Raw genomic sequence first — 21,189 nt, 5'->3', positions numbered from 1 at the left:
TCTCCTGGTTCTCTCGTCTGAGTTGTCCGCCACTGCATCCCCAGCCTGGTACACGTTAGGGCCTGGCGTCAGTCAGAGGACGCGAAGCTTTGCAGCCGAACAAACACCTCCCGAATCTTAGTGCCTTCAAACCACAAACGTTTATGTCTCAGCCACGGTCAGAGTCCATCTCAGGTTGGCGGGGGCGGGGCTGACGGCGCGGCCACCCTCCCAAACATCCCCAGCGGCCGTGCCACCGAGAAGGGTCTCGCACTGACAGCCTCCTGCCCCCAAATGACTACGTGTCCCTTCCGCTTCCAGGTCATTGGGTAGAACTGGTCACATCGCCTCACTCAAGCACAGGGAGCTGGGAAGTTCAGGGCCCGCCAGTGCCCTGGAAGGAGAAGTGGAAATACTTGTCAGACAGCGCTGTAGACTCAGTTGATAGTTTTGAAAGAGGGAGCATCTAGAATGCTTTTTCTACAGCTGCAGTGGGTGCGAGTGACCTTACAGGGGCCTGCTGGGGATCTCGTATCCCTGCTGTTCAGGCCCTGGGCTCTGCGGGCAGTCAGGGTTCCCTTAGGAGAAGCTCAGCAGACGGGGGTGTCCCGAGACCAGACAGGAGCAGTCCCAGAGGCTCTGTGGCCTGTCCCCTCTCAGGGCTCATCCCCGCATGGGACGTGTTCCTGGGCTGTGACCTCTGTGAGACAGCCCTTCCAGCCCTGCTGATCCTCTCTGCATCCACCACGCTCAGCTGGGGCCCGGCGTGTCTAGGAGCCGAATAGATGTTCCTACTGGCCGAGTCCCAGGGGAATCCCTCCGAGTCCTGGGAGCTAAAGGAGGTAGGGAGGCGGGGGGTGGGGGGCAATGGGGGGAGGAGAGTAAGGACAGCACTTCTCAGAAAGCCCACTGCATCCATCCTGCATGACATCTGTTGCTAGTCACAGGAATGGCCCTTATGCACCCAGGAAAGGTAAGGAAACCGCCTGTGGCCGCCGTGGACCCTAGGGGTGTGGGGACAGGAAACGCTGGTCGTCTCCACAACCCTGATCCTGTCCCCTAAACTGCCCATATCAGCTGGCCGGGCTGCGGGGAGCCGCTCCACTGTCTCAACGTGCATTTGGTCAAATGACATCATCACAGCAGATCATTCCCACTGGGCTGTGCACAGCACTGGCTGCACGACAGTGGTGCGCACACCCCAGACACCACGGGCCTCGGGACGAAATGCTGTCCCCTAGGTGGTTACAGTGGGCTTCAGTGCACATCTTGGCCTCTGGTGGCAATCACAGTTGAAGCTAACATTTGTTAAGTGCTCATCAAGTTCCTAGCACGGTATCTACCGAGAGCTCTATGCGTAATTGCATTTAAATCTTCACACCTGCAGGGCACAGGTGCTGCTCCTATGGGATGGCTGGGGAAACTGAGGCCCGCAGAGGCTAAGCAACTTCCTAATCACTGCTAGTTCTGTGAATCTGTGCTTCCTGATTCTAAACCTGTGCACTTCATTGTTACTCCATAGGAAAAAGTTTGCGCCTGATTCCCCTTCTAGGTTATAAATACTAGAGAGCGTCCTTTTTTAAAAAAAGTTTTTACCGGGCTTCCCTGGTGGCGCAGTGGTTGAGAGCCCACCTGCCGATGCAGGGGACGCGGGTTCGTGCCCCGGCCTGGGAGGATCCCACATGCCACGGAGCGGCTGGGCCCATGAGCCATGGCCGCTGAGCCTGCGCGTCCGGAGCCTGTGCTCCGCAATGGGAGAGGCCACGGCAGTGAGAGGCCCGCGTACTGCAAAAAAAAAAAAAAAAAATAAGTGTTTACCTTAAAGTTTATTTTATTGAAGTATAGTTGATTTACAATGTGTTAATTTCTGCTGTACAGCCAAACAGTGATTCAAGTTATACATATACATATATGTATTCTTTTTCATATTCTTTTCCATTGTGGTTTAACAGGATATTGAATATAGTTCCCTGTGCTCTGCAGTAGGACCTTGTTGTGTATCTATTCTCTATACAATAGTTTGCATCTGCTAATCCCCAACTCCGAGTCCATCCCTCCCCCATGCCCCCTCTTGGGAACCACAAGTCTGTTCTCCACCTGTCTGTGAGTCTGTTTCATAGATAAGTTCATTTGTATTGTATTTAGATTCCACACATAAGTGATAACATATGGTATGTGTCTTTCTGAGTTACTTCATGTAGTGTGATCATCTCTAGGTCCATAGAGAGCCTCCTTTTTTGAGAAGCCTCCTACCTTCTCTCTTATAGCACCTGGCAGAGTTTCTGTCATATAATTAGCAGGCAATATAAGCCTTTAATGCGTACAAGAAGGGTAAAACAATACTTAGGATAGTAGGGTAACACTAGGATATTCTGGTGACATGTTTTTTGTTAAGACCGTTACTTAAGACTAAGTTAAAGCTTCTGTGCTTTTTGATACAGCTCTTGGTAGAGGGCCTGAATCTGTTAGTTGCTTATACATAGCAATGTAATCAAGGCACAAAGCCTCTCATATACCACACGCAGCACCCTGATGTATAATTATCAACAAGGAAAGGATTAATTACACGGTGCTAGCTGCTGTGGATATCAAATTGAACAAGAGATAGTTTTCATCCCTAGAGATATAGAGGCGGGCATTTGAACAACTGATTGCCATACAGTTTGTAACTGACGAGCCATGAGGTTTGTGTAGGGATCAGCAGGGCCATAAATCCTGCGGAGGCGAAGTGGAATGAGGGTAGGACTCAGCTCTAAGAAGGGGCAGTTAGGAAAATCAACCCAAACCCTATGTGGATCGAAATTACAAGTTCCCGAGCCTTGTGGGTGAAAAACCCGTCGGCCACGAGCTTACCCACTGAACTTCCGACATCGAGGCTACCGCTGGGGTGAGGATTCCGGCCCTTGTACGTGACCTGGGCCAAGTCATTGCGAGGCCTTGGCAACCCCGTTACTGCTAATGGGGTGTCATCAGCCTGGGGAGTGTTGGCGGCAGGCGGAGATCCCGCCTCGGGAGCCCCGGGCCGGCGTCCCGACAGCCGCCTGGAGGCATCGTGATTTGCCTCGGTTTCTCCACATCAGGCCTGCCTTTCCCCTTTTGCTTTCCAGGGCTCTGGCCTCGCCCTGACCTAAGCCCACGGCGGGAGCACCCCTGCCCGCCACGCCCAGAGTCCCCAGACCTGCTCGGATTCCTTCACTGGAGCAGTGGTCACGTGCAGCGCGTCAGCCGCTGACAGGAGGAAGTGGAGGCGGGTGGGGCCTGCGTGCCGAGCCCGCCCCTCCCGCCCGAGCTGGCTTCTCATTGGCGAAGCTTCCTCCTCACCCCGCCCAAGGCTGGGAAACTCCGCTTCGGATTGGCTAGTAGGCTCCCGATGGGCGAGGCCTCCGGGGGACGGGCGGGAGCGGCAGGCAGGGCGCGCTCTCGAGGGGCGGGGTTGCCTAGGCGACGCCGGGCGCGCGCTCGGGGGGTGGAGAAGCGAGCCGGCGGCTCAATGACAAATCGGCGGGGCAGGGCTGGGGTCCGGCCGCCGGAGGAGGCGAAGGAGCGGGCGGGGCGGGTTTAAGGGCGGGGCCGGTGCGGACGGCCAGGCGGCGCGGGACGGGTCGCAGGTAAGGGTGTCCGCGCCCCGGCGGGGCCCTGCGGGCGAGGTGGGGCGCGCGCGGGGGAGCGGGGGCGCGCCCCGGGCCGGGTGGCCCCTGGCTCCGGCTCCGCGCAGGGCTGTGGCAGGAGGGCGACCTGGGGACGGCGGCCCCGCTCGGGCCGGGGGCGGGGTTCCTCCCAGACCCGCTTGGGGCGGAGGAGATGGGGGCGGCGCCCCAGCCGCCTCCCGAGTCCGCCGCTCCTTTCCTTGTCCCTCAAGTGGCCTCTGCCGCCACTTCCTGCCTTTCGGGCCTCCAGCCGAGGAGGGTTCACTTCCTCAGGCCCTTAGTCGCCGCCGTGGTCAGGGTGAGGCTGTGAATGTTGCACAAACTTCTTAGCGCCTCAGGAGCTTGGCCGTGGACGCCCGGCGGCCGCGCTTCGGAAGTTGCGCGGTCTGCTGCGTGCTGGGTTTGCTGCCGTCCTGGGCTGAGCGCAAAGTTGCCCCCGCCCAGCTCCCTTACGCGAGGGGCTGGCGCTGGGGCGGCTTCTCCCGGGGCGTGCCCGGACCTGCCCGTGCGCCTCGTCTCGCCCACGTAGGTCTAGGAGGTCGTGCCCGTGGTGGGTTCAGACGCTGGTGCCGAGACAGCTGCGCCCAGGCTGCTCGTGGGAGCAGCGTCCGTTCTGTGCTCGTTTTCGGGTGAATTCTGGAAACGTTGGAACTTTGATGTTGCTTTCAGGTGAGTCTTCCGGAGAGAAGCTCTTGTGTCCCGCGGACTCGTTTAGAATTGCCATTGGGAGAGACTTGGCTGATGGCTCGTTGGAGTTATCTGCGACTTGGTTTCGTCCCTTGTAGAACAGTGAACTTTCTGCTTTGTCCCGGTTTCCTAACCTCATTTTTAATTTTTTTTTTTTTTTGGTTAGGTTTTGAGGATGGATAGTGGGCACTGATTGTCAGAAGGGCTAGTGTATCTTTCAGACGGGTAAATGACCCATATTTTAAGAAGAGCAGCAAGATTCTCGGATGTTAAAGTTGGAAACAATTTAAGGCAGTGTTCCGTCAACCTGGAACAGTATGATTGGAATGTCGAAGTTCTCAGATACGGGGTGAGCGGGAAAGGTAGCCTTGAATACTGGGAAGGACAGGAGGGCACGTTGCGAAGACCCAGGTTCTGCAGCTTTATTCGTGGTGTGAGCTTGAGCACAGCTTTGCACGTCTCTGTGCCGCAGAGTCCACAGCTGTAAGAAGGTGATAGTCGTTATCCTCCTTGTTAGGGTTAAACGAAGTACGCTGGAGGCGTCCTTTGCGGCAGGGGGGTTTAGGGTTAGGGTGGGAATAAGGCCAGGGACACACATCCCTCGTGTGTGGCTTCAGTTGCTACAGCTAGTCTTTCTCCTGCCCCATCTGGGTCTTCCCTTCCTTTTCTATTCATGTTATTTCCCATTGGAAACAGTGACTATTCTGACCCGAGGTGTCAGCAAGATTTCCCTATGCCCAAGGAATAGAACCTTTCCCAGGGTTTTGTGTGAAAAAAAATGTGGTGGGGGGGATAACTTATTAGATGTCTTTTGGGAATACGGGACTGGACACGTAAAGGTAGGAAAACAAGAATAGGGCTGCAAATGGGATCTCAGTAGGTCTTGTTAGAAGGTGGAAGAGGTGGAAAAGTTCCGATTTCTTGCCTTAATTCTTCAAGGTTCTTGCCTTGGTGGAAGATGGCTTGAGATTCTGGAAATGTTTAGACCACAGGGTTGAGGTAATTCTTTGGGCTGCATCACCCATTCCCACAATAAATCTTTGCGTTCAGTTACTAAATTCTTATCCACCTAGAAACATAATTGGAGCCTCTTTCTGAAAGCTAAATGTGGAGACAGTGTAACAACCTAGAGCAACAGTACTGAGAGATCCTGGCAGCTCTTCTGAGGCTTCCAGTGCAACTTGTCTCAGGGTGATAGCACGAGTCCCACTTTTCACTGGCTCCAAATCCAGCTTGTCCTTGACTTACTGAGGTTACGTCCCGATAGATCCACCATAGGTTGAAAATATCGTAGGTCAAAGACGCATGTAATACGCTTAACCTGCAGAACCCATTGCTTAGCCTGGCCCACCTTAGACCTGCTCAGAGCACCCCCATTGCCTCCAGCTGGGCAGAATCACCCAAAACAAAGCCTGTCCTATAATAAAGTGTTGAATATCTCATGTAGCTTATTGCATTCTGTACTCAGAGTGGAGAACAGACGTCCGGCTCTGTGGGTATGGAGGGTACGGACTGGTCCTGTATGAGCTGTTCTCCCTTGTGATCTTGTATCAGCTGCTCCCCCTTGTGATGCTGTGGCTGACTGGGGCTGTGGTCCAGCATCACAGAGAGGAGTGTTTTTTTTTTTTTTTCTTTAGCTATTGAAGCATAGTTGGTTTACAATGTCATGTTAGTTTCAGGTGTACAGCAAAGGGAAACATATATGTGTGTGTATATGTTTTTCAGAACCTTTTCCATTATAGGTTATTACAGGATATTGAGTAGAGTTCCACGTGCTATACAGTAGGTCCTTGGTGTTCACCTGTTTTATATAGAGTCGTGCGTATACGTTAATCCCAAACTCCCTAATTTACCTCCCCCTGCCTCTCATCCCCCACCTGTTGTCCCCTTTGGTAACCATAAATTTGTTCTCTATGTCTCTGGGTCTGTCTTGTAAATAAGTTCATTTGTATCATTTTTAAAAAGATTCCACATATAAGTGGTATCATATGATACTTGTTTTTCTCTCTCTAACTTTACTTAGTATGAGAATCTCTAGGGCCATCCGTGTTGCTGCAAATGGCATTATTTCATTCTTTTTTAAGGCTGAGTAATATGCCATTGTATATATGTGCCACATCTTCTTTATCCGTTCATCTGTTGATGGACACTTAGGTTGCTTCTTGGCTACTGGAGTAAATAGTGCTGCTGTGATATGAACATAGGGGTGCATGTATCTTTTTGAATCACAGTTTTGTCTGGATATATGCCCAAGAATGGGATTGCAGGATCATATGGCAGCTCTATTTTCAGTTTTTTAAGGAACCTCCATACGGTTCTCCATAGTGGCTGCACCAACTTACATTCCCGCCAACGGTGTAGGAGGGTTGCCTTTTCTCCGCACCCTCTCCAGCATTTATTATTTGTAGACTTTTTGATGATGGCCATTCTGACCGGTGTGAGTTGGTACCTCATTGTAGCTTTGATTTGCGTTTCTCTAATAATTAGCGATCTCGAGCATCTTGTCACGTGCCTATTGGCCATCTGTACGTCTTCTTTGGAGACGTGTCTATTTAGGTCTCTGCCCACACAAGAGGGTATCTTACCTCATATGGCTAGCCCGGGAAAAGATCAAAATCCAAAATTTGAAGTAGGTTTCTACTGAATGCTTATCTCTTTGACACCATCATAAAGTTGAGAAATCGTGGGTCACATCCTAAGTTGGGGGCTGCCCGTACAGAACATACAGCCCGCTGGATGTTTTTCTAAAGTGAATGCATGTTGCTGAGGAGTCTGAATGAAAGAGAGCTGACTGAGTACCAGAGAAGTGGAGCCCTTCCCTCATCGTGCGGAGGGGGCCGGGGTGGGCGAGGAGGAGGAGGGAACCCGATACTTCCTGAGCATCAGCTATCTGCTCGCACAGACCCCCTGAGCTAACCAATACCAGATAAGTATCTGGCCTTGGAGATTTGACCACGAGCTGTGTCCTCAGTTCTTTTGGTTCCTAGGAATACAAATACGGGTGTGCACGTGTACACATTGGATGTTCCAAAAAGTAGAGGGGTCAAGCGGACGTGAGTGCAGGGCGTGTGAGCTTTTGGGTGGGTGAGAGTGGAAAGAAAGACGACGAGAATGTGGATGCTGAGTGTCAAAGAGGGAAGATGCGTGTGGTTCCTATAGCAACTGCAAAATACCAGCCAGGTCTCAATTTCAAGTTTATGTTACTCTAAAAAAAAAAGTAAGTGCTTATCATTTTCCTGAGTGTTCTCTGTCGTGGTTGTAGACCGATCTTTGGGGAGTTTTTGCCTTTTAAAAAATCGAAGTCTAAATGCAGAAACAGGTGATATCAATAGATAATGGCTAATACATTGCTGTCTTTGTTGCTTTTGTCAGTGCTTAGTGGGCAATATGTATACAGTATGATTTAGGTCCACTAGATGGGGAATCGACATACAAAACATTGAGTTAGGTCTCATCCAAATTAAAACGTTCCAAGCTATGTAATTTTGCTTAGTATACGGCATGAGTTGAAGGAAATAGAGTGGTTTGGTGCTGTGTGGCTGCCCGCCTCAAAAGTCTGTCTGTCTTTTGAGTGAATTTTCTACTGCTGTGTAATAAATTGGCCCAAACTTGGCAGCTTAAGACAGCAGACATTTATGATCACATAGTTTCTGAAGTTGAGGCTCTGGGAGCAGCTCGGCTGGGTGCTCTGGTTCAGAGTTTCTCCCAAGGTTGTGATCACCGCCCCGAGATGGGGGACGCACACGCCTGTGGCCTGGGGGCCTCAGTGCTCACCACGTGGCTATCCACAGGGCTCTGCACAACCTGGGCGCTCACCTTCCCCCCTGGGCAAGTGATGTGAGAGAGAGAGAGAGAGAGAGGGAGGGAGGGAGGGAGGGAGGGAGGGGGAGGATGATCACGATTGATCACGATGGAGACTGCCGTGTCCTGGTACCTCTTCTTGGAAGCCATGTGCCATCCCTCCTGCCAGCACATGGACCAACCTGGTGCAGTGTGGGAGTGGGCTGCCCTGGGCAAGCCTGAGGACCATTGGCATTCTTGGAGGCTGACTACCACAGTTTCCTTTTGAAGGTTTTGTTTCATACGCTTCCTGAAGTTTGTACCATGGGAGATTAAAATGCAGCTGGAGTTTTTACTATTCTAGAAACTTTTCGTATGATACTTGAAATGTTATGTTCTTTCTCTGCTCCTTCATTGTCAGATGCTCGGATTAATTAGCCAAATATGCAGTAGCTTTGGAAATTAGAAATTAAAATCTCCCTAGTCCCTAAACCAAATGGAACAGCTGAGGTTTTTTTTTTTTTTTTAACCCTGGAACAAATTGGTAAAAAATTATTGCCAAAATGATCTCCTTGATGAACAGCTTAAAGTCAGTCATTAGTCATCTGTGTATTTAAAAAAAAAAAACTCACTGGCAAAGTAGCTGAAAAAATCTTGGAGAATCTGGGTGATGGACACAGGCTGTTTATTAAACGCTTCTTCCTGCCTTTATGTATGTGTGAAACTTTCGACAATAAAAAGTTTTTTTGAAAAGGGGGGAGGGAGAAAAGAGGCATAATCACAGGAAAAAGTTTTCTAGAGCCCTGACGCTAAGACCAATAAATAAACTGTGGCATTCCGGAAAAAAAAAAGACCCTCTTCCAATTATGATAAAGCTTTGGACAATATTTCTCTGCTTAGCAATTCCTCATTTCTCTTTTGAAACCCTAATACATTTTAACCATCCACCTGGGCAGAAGGGCCTTATTCTTTCAGCTTCTAGATGAAATCTTTCTGGAGTGTCCATACGTGGGTGGAGAGAAGAATTTCGGCATCCTGAGCCGGAAGCCTGAGTCAGCGACCTCCAGGTTTCTTTCCATCTCTGAAAATTCTATGATTCTGGTACTTTCATGTAACAGATATCCTTGGACTCAAGCATATTTATAACAAGAAGCTTCATAAATCATGTTAAACTGTAACTTCAGCAAATGAAGTCTTCTGGGAATCGCTTCTGTTCATTCCAGCCCCGTTCAAGGCTGTTGGACTCATCAGGAGGCCAAGTGGAAAAGTCAGCACCATTTGCCGTTCCTTTCTTCCTATTTTTGGCTCTTTTCCCATCCGCTGCCCCAGTTTATGAGCTAGTGTCTTACTTTCCTTTATCCTACCGTTCATCCTCTCCCGTCGTCCCCTCCTTCCTCCCGCCAGTCAGAACAGGAAAAGATGGGTGGCCCGTCAGCCATTGCGGCGTAGCTGATCGCACCGTTAGGACTGGACTTCAGCCAGCGTAGTACGTCTCCTCACCCTTGCGTATTAGGCCTTTTTTAAACCTCAAATTGCACATGTTTGTTCAGTACAGTCTGCTATTTTTTTAACTTCTAAAGGGGTTCTGCACCCGATTCCAAGGTGGGGTGGGTGAGGGCACACCCCTGAGAGACCCTCTGCCACCAGCGGGGCGTCCTGCATGTCAACCCGATCGTGACACTCTTTACCCGGGGGTAGCGCCAGACTCCACAGCTCAAGGGCTCAGTCCCGCAGGACTGGCGCCGCTTCAGACACCAGTCGCGGGTCCAGGTCGTCACCTGTGCTTCCGACCAAGTGGCTACAGATCGGAGGTCCCCGTGACACCCTGATGGGGTCTCAGGTGCCAGGTCATCACCTGCACTTCTGACCAGCTGGCTATAAACCAGAGGTTACCACCACCCCCTGCTTGGGTTCAGTTCATTTGCGGGAGTGGCTCACGGAACTCGGGAAGCCCCTTTACGCATTAGATGGCCGGCTTATTACAAAGGGTGTGAGCCAACAGCCAGGTGGAGCGGTGCACAGGGTGAGGTCCCGTCGCAGGAGCACGTGTCCCTGTGGAGTTGGGGGCCCCCACGGTGGCACGTGCCACCGTGCGCTCTGGTTCTCCCACCTGGAAACTGCTCAGCGCCGCCTTTTCGGTTCTTATGGAGGCGCCGTCACACAAGCATGGCTGATTCAGTCACTGGCCACTGGCCCCTCCCTCCTCCCCAGAAATCGGGTGGGGCTGAAAGTTCCAGCCCTCTTCAAGGCTGGTTCCCCGGCGTCCTCAGGTGCTTCCCCAGAGTCCCCTCCTCGGCCTGACCCAGTTGCGGTGGGAAAGGGCTTGCTGTGAACAACAAGACACTCACATCACCTTTATGGCTCTGACTCGTTTTCAGGAACTGAGGACAAGTGACCCAACACAACGTCAGGTGCTCCCCTTGCTCTTATCATTCAGGAAATTTTCAGGGTTCTGGGAGCTGTGGGCCAGGAGCTGTGGACAGAGACCAAAGACATAGGAGAACTATAACTAGGTCATCTGAATGACCACATATATATTTCTTATAACTCACAGTATCGTAACCTCCTAACTAGTGTAAAGCCTGTCCACCATCCCCGTGTCCACTGTCATTCCCTTAGGCCAGGCCTGCTGCATCGGCGCCCTCTGCTCTGGGCCCCTCTGCTTTTCCACACTGTGGCTACAATGATCTTTTCAACTTGCAAGTCTAATTTTGTCACCCACTTGCTTGTAACACTTGGAAGGCTTTTCCGTGCACTCAGCAGCAGAAAGTCTAAACTCCCTAAACTGCTGGGCCTGCTGGCCCTTACTTTCCTCCCCACCTGCATCTCAGGCCAGGCTCCGCCTCTTTCTCTCTGCTCCAGGCAGCCACGTGGATCTCTCTTCAGGTGCCTGAGTGTACCGGGCTTCCTCTTCCTTCCCGTCTTCCTAAAAGCCAGGTGAGGAAAGGGTAGCGCGCGTGGAAGGGGTCCTGCGCGGGACAGTACTTGGCCTGTGCTGGGGGCTGAAAGAAGGCACACTGGCTGCTGGAAGGCTGGTGCAGGGTCTTGGGGGCGACGGTGAGTGGAGGGTTTGGATTTCATCCACAGTGAGCCGTTCGCGGGCCGTAAACACGCGTCCGCCTGTAGGGGCTTTTGTTTACAGCAGGGCTGTGTGGAGGAGAGCTTGTGGGGAGGCTGAAGTGGTGATGAGAGGTCAGTTAGCAGGTCGTGGCTGGCCAGTGGTTGGTGGCTGGGCCTGGGCCGCGGAAGCAGATGGCTTTGGAGTGTGACTTGGAGGTAGAATCAGTAGAACTGGTCGTGAGTTGAGGTGGCGGCGGGGCCAGAGGGGTCACAGGTGACTCCTGGGTTTCTGGCTTTAGTGATGCGTGTGGCTGGCTACGGGGAGTCACGGAGAAGGAGCGGCTTTCAAGGGGGGAAAATCAAGAGTTCTCTTCTGGGAACGTTAAGCTGGAGATTCTCGTGAGACACCCAAGCGGGGAGAGGTGGCCCAAGGCAGAGGAGGTGAAGGAGCCTGGAGGTCAGGAGAGCACCCTGGGCTGCGTCCTGAGAGTTCGGGGGCTACAGATACAGCTGCTGAGACGGATGAGATCCCCACAGGGGAGAGTGGGGAGGGGAGGGGGAGGGCTGAGCTCGGAGGAGGACTGACAGGGGAAGCCAAGTAGGGAGAAGGACCTGATGGGAGCCCTGCCCGGGGGGCCGCAGGGCCCGGGGGGCCGTGTCTGCAGGGAGATGCAGAAGGCTCCTTGCTTGGCCCGCGAGGCGCCTTCCCCCCGCGGGGCCACTTCTGTCCTAGCTGCTGCACCCTCGTGTTTGAGAGGACCGGAGAGGAGAAGGAGACGTCTCGTTGGAGCCTGCAGCATGGAGTCTATCGGCGACCTTGACGGGACGGTCTCGCTGAGCTTGTGCTGGGGGAGGGCGCTGGGTCAGGGCGGATTCTGACCGAGGGAGGAAGCGCAGGGCCCTGCTGCTCGGAGGGGCTCTGTGGCCGGGCGGTGTCTGGGCGGCGCTGGCAGAACCGAATGCTGGGCTCCGCCACAGACCCGCCGAGTCGGAACGCGCAGTCGGAACGCGCGTCTGAGCAAGATTCCCGGGGAATCTGCCCGAGAGGCACTGGCGCAGAGCACCCGGCCCACAGAGAAATTGTGTCGCCGGCCAGAGGGGCGCCCATGTTTAGGACGAAGGTTAAAGAGCCCACGTCTGTATGCTGTGGGGGAGGATCCCGGAGGGAGGAGAAGGCTGATGAGGAGGGTGATGGCAGGGCGCCGCTCTCGGGCGAGGGGGCAGCCCGGGGTCCAGAGCCTGCGAGGAGGGCTGGCCCGCAGGAGCCCGGGAGGAGGCGGGCGTGGATGCTGGTGGCTGGGCGTTGGGGGGCGGAGCAGGGGGCGGCGTGCTCGGCGGCCTCCGTTTGGGGAAGCTGAGGTAAGGTCACGGGGACACAGCGAGCACGGGGAGGGCCTGGGGAGCCTCCCAGGTAGGTTTCTAGGAAGCGGGCACTGCATGCCCGTTCCGCTTTGTGACCCTAAACGCCGGGCCTGTGACGTTTTCTGAGGCTGGTTGCCTGAGGCTGGTTGCGTGGCTTGCTTTCCCACTCCGGCAGCGTTTTTCCACCAGGCGCGGGTGCTGGGAAGGGTGGTGAGCGGGAGGGAGAAGCTGCGGGGTCTCTGCCGGGGAAGGAGGGGCGTGGGCCCGCGGGGGAGGCTGCTGGAGGCCAGGGCTCTCGTGTCCAGAGGCGGAGAGCGCCTGCGGGCCGGCGCGTGAGCCCCCAAGCTAGCGGGTGGAGGCCGGGGCTGGCCCGCGGGACACATGGCTCTGATGGTGGTGCCCTGCCGTGGCTTAGCTTCGGCTCCTCGGCCAGTTTGTTTCTCAAGACTTTCTAGAGTATCAGAGTGATACTCCAGAGGCGAAGCGCTTACTCAGAGCCGGGGATCGCGGTAGGACTTTCCCCGTTTCTTCATAATGACCCAGAGGATACAGATCTCCTGTGTATTTTATGCATCACACGGAGGCTGAGAGAGGCAGCTGAACCAAGGTCATTAGTTCCCTGATGGCGGGCTCCAGACTTCACGCTGAGCGGCTTTTTCTCCGGATCCACACTGCAGTTGGTATATAGCTCCTTTAAAGTTGTGGTGAAATACACATGACATAAAATTTACCATTTTGACGTTTTTTGCGTGTACAGTTCCGTGGCGTTAAGTACATGCATGTTGATGTGCGGTCATCACCGCTGTCCCGACTCCTAGGCGCTTTCATCATCCCATTCTGAAACTCGGTGCCCGTTGGACACGAAGCCCATCCTCCTGGCCCTGGCCCCTGGCCCGCGCTGGTCTGCTTTTCATCTCTGTGACTCGGACTGTTCCAGGGCCCCCGGATACGTGCAATCACGAGGGGTTTGTCTTTTGTGGGAGCTTCTTTCACTGAGCCTGACGTCTTCAGGCGTCGTCCATGTTGTAGCAGGTGTCAGAATTGCATTCCTTTCTAAGGCTCAGTGATATTCCACTGTATGGATGGGCCGCGTTTTGTTTTCCATTCATCCGTCGATGGACACTTGGGTGGCTTCCACGTTTTAGCTATTGTGAATAATGCTGCTCTGAACACGGGTGTACAGATCCCTGCTTTCCGTTCTTCGGGGTGTATAGTAACTGCTTTTTGTTGTACATTTCGTCTCAGGTCTGCGTTTTGTTGATAGAACTTGTGCTCTAGTGGCCTCTGCATTTCTGTCTCTTGATGAGCTTTCTGATCCACAAATTCCAGGATTTCACACCACGTTTGAAGGTCTCTCCCACCCCACCCCACCCCAGGCCACTAATGGAGCAGCACAGTGTCCAGCTCAGAGGGGGGATTCTGAGGCAAGACGGCTGGGTGGCCACTCCCAGCCCTGCCACCGACCAGTTAAGTGACCTTCCAGGCCACATGCCTCCGTACTAGCAGATGATGCAGAAGTGGTCGTTGCACGGCTCTGAACAGGATCTTACTCGGGACGGGCCGCGTACGCTAGTTCCAGACTTGACCTTCAGCCGTCGGGAAGTGAAGCAGCTCCCATGTCTCCACGGCGGCCTGTGCAGGTGGAAGGAGCTCAGGCCTAAATTGGTGGCCCGCTCCAAGGCCAGTGAGATCCCCAGATTCCCTAGGGGGTGAGGGCCTGGTGGGAGAGGTCTTTATTTCAGAAATAATCACACATTCTTAAACAACCAGAGCTTGCCAATTACCCTCCACCATTTCTTATTGCTTAGCTTGTAGCTCCGCAGAGTCATCCTTCAAGGGAATAAACTTCTCAGAGTTTACCAGTTACCACTTGTCCTTTTGAGGCCTCCCAACCCAGACGGAGAACTTGCTTTTCTTATCCACCACAGTCTGAGCATCTCCTAAGTGCCAGGCACAGGGCACACAGGATGAACGGGCAGCCCTCGGTGTCTCTTCAGGACAGACCTCATCCAGTGCAGCCGTGGGTGGTGTTGACAGGCCTGGGAGCCTGTGTAGACCGGGAGGGTCAGCTAAGCTGGGCGGCGGGCTGTCCAGGAAGGTGGGGGAGGAGATATTCAGGCGGCCACTCCACCAGGAGGAAGGAACAGCATGTGCCCAGAGGTACAGGCCAGAGACAGGTGCTTATGAGGAGCACCTCAGAGCTTTCTGGCTTTGTGTTAGTTAATAGAGTTTGTTTGCGTTTAAGGTTGGTTTTTTTTTTTTTTTTTTTTTCCCCTTTGGTGGGAGAACAGATAAAGAGATATGCTTTAGGGAACAGAAACACCTAAAACAAATTTCCTTAGGCACACGGGAGCACTAAGTTGTTTTGCAGATCTAATTTCAGAAGAAAAAAAACACAGCAAAAACTTGGAAAGGAACTTAGATCATTTAATTCAACTTCCTTATTTTCATAGACATGGAAACTGAGTCATACCTGCATGGGAAGATAAAAATATTCTGTTCCCGGTGCTGGGGGCAGTAGCAGCGACACACAGGGAGGGCGCCCTGGAGTTTCCTTCTCTGAGTCAGTACACGTGGGAAAGGCTGAGACCACAGAGACAAACTGAGCGCTCTGATGACTGCAGTTGTTTCCTGCCAGGACCATCACTCCTGGAGTCCCCGTTTCGTGAAGAGCAGTAAGAACATGCAAATTTACCAACTAGAGAAGTCCATACCGAGCATCTTTGTTTGCTAGAAAGATTTGCAGGAGGGCTCAGCCGCGGCCCTCGTGAGTCTGTGGCTGTGGAGACCCCTGGCTGGGTGGCCAGCAGCCCCTGGAGCTCAGGTGCTCCGAGCAGCTGTCCTGCCTTTCCCGTCACCGGGCCGTCCAGGTTCAGCTGTCCCCTGCAGGGTCCTGGGCTCCCTTCCGAGAGGCAGATCGGGTACGAGACGGCCAGTCAGAAAGGTTGCTGCCAACCAGATAGCAATCAGATGACCGTAAGTGCTCATTTAAAGCAGTGGGTGAAATGATGAGACTCTTAAAGAATATTGAAATAACAACCTGAAGAGATTAAAATTCTTTAGTGACAAATTCTCAAACCTTAAAAAATATAAACTAATGTTATCCACTTGTCAAACTTTGCTTTTGAAATAAGGAAGTAGTGGCTTACAGTTTTTAGGCTTTTGACCATAAGTATATGAATGGAAATAAGATACGAATGAATCCCCAAGTGTCAAGTTTACGCCATGCGCTAGATTTCATGATGACCACAGTTGGGGTAAAATCCATGTTATTTAGGTTGCAGCATGATTTATGTGATGATAAAAGGGAAGTAATCCATACAATAATGGCAGGAGACAAGAGGGAAAGGCAGCTCTGGGGCCTGCCCTCAGGGAGCTTCAATTATTGTGGCATGAATAGCAAAAAGCAAGTCAGTAGGAAAAAAGAAAGGAACCGTAGGCTGGGGTCAGGGCAGTGAGAGACGCAGAGGGCAGAGGTGGGGGCTGCGAGGGGCGCCTGAGGCCGGCTGGTCTGGGAGGCCTCCCTGAGGACGGTGTTGTGAATGTGGAAGCCCACAGGACAAGGAATCGAGCTTGAGCGTTGACTGCGAGAGGCCTGGGGTTGGAGAGGGGAGACCCACGATGGGAGAGCGAGTTCTGGTCCTGGGCGTCGTCCGGGTCCCTGGACATCGGCTCTGTGAGCCAGTCGGTGACTTTTCTGCTTAAGCTCCTTTCACCTGGGGCTTCTGTCACTGCGGACAAGAGTCCTAGACACACAATGGGCAGAGCAGTGGGATTCCCTGGAAGCTCCTTCAGCTGTCTGTGGAGTTCATGCTTTCTTCATTCAGGAGGAAGTGCTTGTGTGTCGTGTATTTCCCACCGCCGGCCCTGCCTGGGTCTCAGTCCCTGGACTTGAGCTGTTTGTGTACTTTCAAAGCCAGCTGCGCTGCCACCTGGTGCCCTCGGCGGGAAGGGATGGAAGTGTCAGGTAAGCAGCCTCACACCCAAAGGGGTGTTTTTCCCTAATGGAAGTGGAGTTGATTTACAATGTCACCTTAGTTTCAGGTGTACAGCAAAGTGATTGAGATCTATATCTATATATTCTTTTTCAGATTCTTTTCCATTATAGGTTATTATGAGATGTTGAATATAGCTCCCTGTGCTGTACACACACACGGTAAAATTCGATGCTTTCCCAAGAGAAACAATCTTGAAAACGTTTTCTTTCTCGTTTACTCGGGGCTCCTCTATTTCTGAAGACTTTACCACTTCAGTGTGAATATATGGAGACGGTGGTAGTACTTGAATTTGCAGACAGAAGTTAAATAGAAGAGTCTATGGTGAATACGATTCTCTAGTTAGGAGGTGACTACGAAGAGGAGAAGCATTCACTTGTTGGGTTGAATGAAGAATAAAGAGATCGTCTCTAGGGATGACATCAGAGAGTTAAGCAGTGATATTTCTCATCTCCATCGAGATACTGGAAACCCAGGAAAATAATTTTGAATCAGTTTGTGAAAAGTGAATCAAGTTTCTTAAGATAGCAATGAACCATGGCCCTTGCAAAAACAAAGGTGGTAGCCCAGTGTTATCTGTGAGACTGTCAGCTAATAGTCATTAGAAAATAAGAATTCCAGTTGAAGTTAGATTCATGGTTCCAGCCAGATGAGTGTTCTGATTGCTATGGAATTAAGGTGATAACAGATTCACTTTGTTATAAAGCAGAAACTAACACACCATTGTAAAGCAATTATACTCCAATAAAGATGTTAAAAAAAAAAAGGTGAGAAAATGGCTCCCATCTTAGTTAATTCATTCAATTAATATTTAAATATGTTTTCTGTGATAGGTAATGGGTGAAATCCTGGTAAACAAAATACAGACCCTGTTCTCAGAACTCAAAGTTTAATGGGATGGTTTTCAATCTAGGTGTGAATTGGAATCACCTGGACAGCCTGAGCACCTAGGTTTCCATGTGCCTGAATTGGAGTCTCTAGGGGAGTGGGACCCAGGCACCTCTGTCTTTGTCCTCGTTGTTTTAAAAAACTTTTTAGTGTGGAAATCTTCAAATATATATAAAAGTACAGAGACTGATACAATCAACTACCTTGTATCTGTCCGTCAGCTTCAACAGTCTATGATCAGTTTATGGCTAATCTTATTTCATCCACATCCCTACTTCCTGCCTTCCCCCTTGATAACTTGGAAACAAATCCCATATCTCATTTGGCTTCTTTTGTAATGAGGTTAAATGTAGTCACTTGAACTTTTTTTAAAGAATAATTCCTTCATATTATCAAATTCAGCCAGTGTTCAGAATTCCCCAGTTTTCTTGTGTGTGTGTTTGTTCAAACTGGGATCCATATAAGGCATGTATTTCAGTCAGTTGATATGGCTCTTAGGTCTCATAATTTACAGGTTCCCTCTCCGTCTTTCTTTTTTCTTGCACTTTATTTGTTGAAGAAACTGGGTGGCTTCTTCCACAGAGCTTTCTACAGCCTCTGTGTTGCTGATGGTGTGTCCGTGTGGTATGTTCAGCATTTTCCTCTGTCTCCTGCACCTCTGGTAAATCAGTAGTTAGATTTAGAAGCTTTTTTGTCAAGACTACATCATGGATAATTATGTGTCTTTTTCAAGATGTCAGGTTGTCTCTTTTTGTAATGTTAGCAGCCATTGATACTAGGTTTCTTAGCTCATGAGGAGCTGCAAAATGGTGATAGCCCCAATTCCCTCATTCCTTGATTAGTTAGAATATTTCGTAAAGGGAAACTTTGCTTCATCTGTTATTTGGTCACCAGTTAGTACAGTTTATTATAGGAGAAGCAAGATACCTTTTTAATTCTTTCCCTTATTTTACCTTTTTTTTTTTTTTTTTTTTTTTGCGGTACGCGGGCCTCTCGCTGCTGTGGCCTCTCCTGTTGCGGAGCACAGGCTCCGGATGCGCAGGCTCAGCGGCCATGGCTCACGGGCCCAGCCGCCCCGCGGCATGTGGGATCTTCCCGGACCGGGGCACGAACCCGTGTCCCCTGCATCGGCAGGCGGGCTCTCAACCACTGTGCCACCAGGGAAGCCCCAATTTTTTTTTTTTTTTGGAGAATACTGGGGGCATTTTACATGAGGTTGGAAAATGGCCTCTCAAAGATTTAATTTACCAATTTTTAAAATAATGAGTTGTTTCACTAGTCCTCTAAAAGTGACGAATAGGTGCTTTTTTAGTTTCATTGTGAACAAATTAGATGTGTTTCGATCCATTGCAGTTATTATCTTTATTGATCTTTCATTGTCCATCTCTGACCCATCTCTTCAACTTGGCTTCTGAGCATGTGTGTGTGCCTGTGCTTGCACAGGTGTGCATTTAAAAATTATTATTTTTGTAGCTAACGGCATTTATTGCTAAACTACATAAAGAACCTCTGGGGAGGGAGGGCTGCCACTTTAATTGCTTACCTTCTAGGATCAGTGTTGACAATAGAACAATCAGGAGACATTTCCTTAATGGAACGTGGATGAGAAATGTGCCATGGTACATGTTATGGAAAATTATTTAAAGTGTGTCCTCATTTTTATTTCTTAAAACTCTTCCCTCATCGTTCATTCATTCTTTACACATTCTCTGGGCATTTCTAGGTCTCTGATTCCCTGCAGGCCTTGGAGGCATACATAGGAATAAGACACTACCTACCTATCTGTCCAGGGGGTGTGTGTGAGACTGTTTACAAATAACCACACGTTTGTGTTGTGTCATTAAAAGGACAGGGGTGTAGGGGTTCACTGCAGTCAATCCCTGTTCTCACACACGTGCACACTCATATATGCAGTCACTTTGTCACAACGACGTAGAATTTGGTGTTAGGTGCTGGGAAATAGGAAGGCTGCCTGTCGGCTTTCAGCGTTAAGGGAAATGATGTCTCCTGAGTAGACAGTGTCACTGCGCTTTTCTTTGTCATTATTCAGCATTTACAGCCCCTGCAATCCTTTTCCTGTGTTCCTTCATAGTTGAGAGTGCTGTGTTTTTTTTGGGGGGGGGTGTCCTTCATGACTAATTCAGATCGGATTGTTCCTGATTTGTATCGTAGCAGGAAGTGGTGTGAACAGTTGGGGTTTGTCTTGACACTTAGAATAGGCTGCTTGTTAAAATGCAGTCTGATTCTTAAATAATCTACGGAGATGCTTTAAGGCCATGAAAAGTATCCTGTTCCGCATCTAAATCTGCCCTTTAGCATCTTACTAATGATTCTTGCCTGAACCAGTCTTTACTCTGATAGTTGCAACATGTTGGGATTTTTTTCACCTTCCCACCCTGTGCGTTTATCAGTCAGCCTTTGGGGGTGTACTCTAAGCAGGGGTCCTCCTGTCTCCCTTTGTTTGTTTAATATTTACTGTAGGTATGGATTCATGAATTCCTTGTTTTTCAGTGGTTTGTTTTCATTACTGTCCTTAATTATTTTGGTGCTTAGATTGCCCCAGATTTAGGATTGTCTTCCATTTTGATGATTTAAAGGACTAAAAACTTGAATAATATTCTAAGAGACTTAAATATTATGATTATGGCCTATTAGTAATATGCAGGTTACCACCTTCAAGTCATATCGTCTGGCGAAAAAGTGCTCAATGCAGTTCTTTGCACGTGTACAGTGTTTGATCGTTTCCTGTGTGCTTTTGTGTACCGTGTTACCCAGGACAGATGAACTTTATGAGGACTGAAGAGTACTTTTTTCCTACATTTTCAAATTCTCATTTGATTTTCATGACAACCCTCTGATACAGACAGGGTTGACTCTCCCTGCTGATTTGTTCTCTCCCAGCTTAAGCTGAACGAAAGACTAATGACTATGTTAGCCCATGGGCTCGGGGGGCGGCAGAACCCACACACGTTTGCACGGTTTATGTGTCTGTACTGGGATTTGCTTTCGGAATGTTACTTCTCAGGGGAATGTGTGTTCTTGTATTTGAATCGGTGCTAAGTGGTAGAGGACCCCCTCTGATATGAGCGTGTCCTTATAGAACGTTAGGTAGGAAAACCACTTCCCAGCTCTTTTGTCTCCTTGCCAAGCCACCTGAATGAAGCTGTCTTGGTTTTCTGTACCGGCGGGTATGTGTTCATTCGTACCCCATGCCTTCCAGTTAGGTTGGGCTGGGGGACCCACCGCAGTGGCTCCCTGCTTTCTCTAGGGTAGGTTTCTTCAGACGGCATTTTAGGCTCACTTGTAGGTGAACGAAGAGAGGCAACGGCCTGGCACTTCCCCACCCTGCTTCCATGTCCCGTGATACCGGACCCGCCAGGACGCTCCATGCCTCTGTTGCTTTGCACGCCTTCCGTTCTGCGTGGGAAGCCTCGCCCTCTCGGCCCCTCTGCTGAGTGAACTTGGACTCCATGTCGAAGCCTTTCTGGATCTTCTTTTCCCATAGTTCATCACGCTTTCCAGCAGACCTTGTAGCATCTTCATCGCTGCCTGTGGGCAGTTCTATTTCCATGCTTTGTTTATACACCTTTCCTTAGGAGATTGAGTTTTCTAAGGGCAGAGATGCACAGCTTAGCACAGAGTAGTGTTTAAATGTCTTTCCTGGACAAAAACGAAGCCCACTATAGAGCCTTCCAGTCGGTAGGTAGAGGGGGTCTGTTGGTGTGTCTCCCAAGTCCCTGGTAAAAAACTTCGGACTGTAAGGTGTGAGCCTGCCAGAACTTGGCGTTATG

The 21,189-nt window shown here is 50.7% G+C and overlaps 1 protein-coding gene across 6 annotated transcripts in view; it reads left to right on the top strand.

Moving 5' to 3' along the window:
- The window catches only part of RALB (RAS like proto-oncogene B), a 65,338-nt gene that overhangs the window by 21,189 nt on the left and 22,960 nt on the right, over nt 1–21,189 (top strand). Inside the window, exon 1 of one of the 6 annotated variants that reach the window (XM_081243136.1) lies at nt 3,491–3,587. The exons of 4 other annotated variants lie outside the window; for them this stretch is intronic. The gene's annotated coding sequence lies outside the window, so the exon portion shown is untranslated. Of the gene's footprint in view, nt 1–3,490; nt 3,588–4,134; nt 4,296–21,189 lie in introns of those variants that run through there. One more of the 6 variants, XM_081243133.1, reaches the window with a different exon arrangement.

This window comes from Mesoplodon bidens (assembly GCF_964165515.1).
Source record: "Mesoplodon bidens genome assembly, chromosome: 8".
NCBI lineage: Eukaryota > Metazoa > Chordata > Mammalia > Artiodactyla > Ziphiidae > Mesoplodon > Mesoplodon bidens.
The sequence above is the reverse complement of the archived record's forward strand: the minus strand, read 5'-3'. Positions and strand labels throughout refer to the sequence as shown.